Here is a 2806-nt window from a genome sequence, read left to right as displayed (position 1 = left end):
CAGAGTTTGATCAGAAGAAAAGATCTAAATTATCCAGTTGCGGCACACTTTTTAACTTTGAATCACGATGTAACCTCTTTATGCTTCTGTTGGATTGAGAAAGTAACTTTGCCACCTAGAGGTGGAGACATCGAATTACTTCTACAGAGACGCGAACTGTTTTGGATTTACACCCTTCAAACTTTATCACCTATGGGTATGAACGATGAAGCATTATTTAATGTAATGTTATAGTCATGCAATTGTTTTGAATGAGGTGTTGTTTTTACTGTGTATTCACAATGAGTTTGAGAGACTATGGAGCCTGACTACCGGTTTAGAATTACAATTTGATGCTGTTTGATGACGATGTGTTGATTGTGTTTTTTGGATGATTTTGTTCACCTATAGGGGGATCTTGATTGTTGTAATTGTTTATGATGTGGTGCTAATTATGTATTCCGAATGAGCTTAATTCTGTGCAGATGGAGCTCTGTTAATTGGTAATGTGTTTATTTTAAAAGAGATGAATTTGAACATTTGTATACTCCTGATGAAGGTCGTGTGACCGAAACGTTGGTGTGATTAAAATTTTAATTTGCAAGTTAAGATAGTGTGCGGGAGTTCCTTATATGTAGAATTAGAATTGCAAAATGGTATTTTAAGAATTTCTTAAGTTAAATTCAATTATATAATTAAATTATATTTCTAATTTAAAAAATCACATTCAAACTATTTAAATTTTAAGTTAATTTCACATTTCAAATAAAATTCTCCTTCAATTTACCTTCAAAATACCATTTGGAATGTTAAATTCTAGTTTCAAAATATAATTAGATTTTGAGGGTGGCATTTTTATCACAATTATTTAATTAGAATTAATATATATATATATATATATATATATATATATATTTAATTGCATTCAAAATACCCATTTCAAATTCTAATTGAAGTTCAAATTTCAACATTAGAATTAGAATTTGTATTTTAAAATTTGAACTTCAGTTTGTGTTTTGAAATTTGTTTTTATATGTAATTAGAAAACTTTCCCTAAATACCAGTTTCAAATTTAAAATTTTTAGTTTTAACTGATCATTTGAAAAAAAAAAGTTCTAATTCAGATGGAATTCAGTTTCAGGCTTATAAGTGATGTCATCAACAGCAACAATTTTGAGCAACTAAATTTAAAGATCTAAATGTAACATCCGTTGTGGTTTCATGGGTCGGAATGATTAATTTATTCAGAGGTAAAATCAGCACAACACATTCTCAAATATTTACTATAGCAAAGACAAACAGAAGCTGCAAACAACCCTGAGCTACAGTTCCCATATATTTCTCCCAACACTACTGATTCACACACACACAGTCATAGCTCCTCCTACCGATTTTCTGTATGATAGCAGTAAGTCGTCTGACGAGCTCTTCCAGAGAGTCCTCTCCCATCTTCACCCACAGGATCATGATGAGCAGGACGCAGAGAGCCAGGAGCAGCGGAGACACGCTGTGCTGCTGCTCAGAAGAAAGGGAATCTGCTGAGGGAAGAGAGGAAGCCGTCTCGCTGCTCAAACCAGCGCTGCTGCTGCTGCTGCTGCAAGAGATGCTGGAGAGAGAGAGAGAGAGAGAGAGAGAGAGAGAGAGAGAGAGAGAGAGAGAGAGGTGCCTCAGCAAAGCAGCAAGGATGAGACAGCAACACACTTCATACATACACTCATGCTCTGCATCAGTCAAGCAGAGTCAGCACACACACACACACACACACAAGTATGCACTTATGAGTGATGTTAAGGACACTATATTGTATTCTCACCAATGACAGCAATGCATGCTGCACATAAACAGTCTGTGACCTAAAAACATGCATGTACTCATCAGCATTCATGCATAACAGAGTGTCATACGTCCTATCCATTTATTATCCTCTCTAACTGCTAGAACAGGGCCTGAGAAAATAACTGCACTGAAATTACATCTGATATACAACTGCAACTGGTTTAGAAATTACCATCAAGGTCAAGAAAGGACATTTAGGTTCGTGCAGGTGTAAATTCTGATATTTTTGATTCTGGTATGTTGTGAGTATGTTTTCATAAATATTATATAGCTAAATGTTTTCCCTACTGTTAAAGCTAATAACTTTATACGTGTACCATGGATGGGTGTAGTGCTGCATTACCTGTATTATGTTCTCGAGAGGAGCAGAGCCCAGAGATCCTCTGTGTTTGTGCAACATGGCGACACCTTGTGGTAAAGAAGCAGAAATACAAGATGCCATGACTGTGTTACGTGGAGAAAAAAACTAAACAAAACAACTGACAGTAAAGCCATTATTGTATAATAAACCGCAACAGATCATTCGCCGTTTATGATGCGGCCACTTACTCTTATATAAACTGCTTGAGGTCAACAGTTTCCGATTAGAAAATATTCTGCTTCAAGATATAACATTAACTAGCATCATGACTAGCTACAACACTATTGATTAAAATAGTACAACTAATCAACAATCCACGTTAATAAGAGGTGGTATAAATAATATATTTAGCTTAACAATTGTCTTTCACTAAAAGCCAGTAATCTTAACTCTTTACACATGAAGATGGCGCCACACGGTGCCCGTATTATGGGTAATGAAAGGTTCATATTTTGTTTTTGGGTGTCCCACTCCCTAATAGGCTGACATGCATGCAAGGTCCAAAAACATTTTCATTGTCTTATTTTATGCATTTTTTTTATACCTTACTTGCTCAATGACTCCCAGACAATTTGCTCAATGATAAATGTTTCCAAACTCCTCATTTGCCTGACGCTAATCTGCAGTGAT

The 2806-nt window shown here is 35.4% G+C and overlaps 1 long non-coding RNA gene across 1 annotated transcript; it reads right to left on the bottom strand.

The window, feature by feature from the left end:
- Positions 1 to 1394: 1394 nt before the first annotated feature.
- On the bottom strand, positions 1395 to 2806 carry LOC113074080 (uncharacterized). Its single transcript, XR_003280595.1, has 3 exons — positions 2726 to 2806; positions 2159 to 2223; positions 1395 to 1585 (listed from the first exon to the last, which is right to left on the bottom strand). It is a non-coding gene; the product is annotated as an uncharacterized LOC113074080 (long non-coding RNA).

The sequence above is a fragment of the Carassius auratus genome, unplaced genomic scaffold (assembly GCF_003368295.1).
Source record: "Carassius auratus strain Wakin unplaced genomic scaffold, ASM336829v1 scaf_tig00013616, whole genome shotgun sequence".
In the NCBI taxonomy this organism is placed as follows: Eukaryota; Metazoa; Chordata; class Actinopteri; order Cypriniformes; family Cyprinidae; genus Carassius; species Carassius auratus.
The sequence above is the reverse complement of the archived record's forward strand: the minus strand, read 5'-3'. Positions and strand labels throughout refer to the sequence as shown.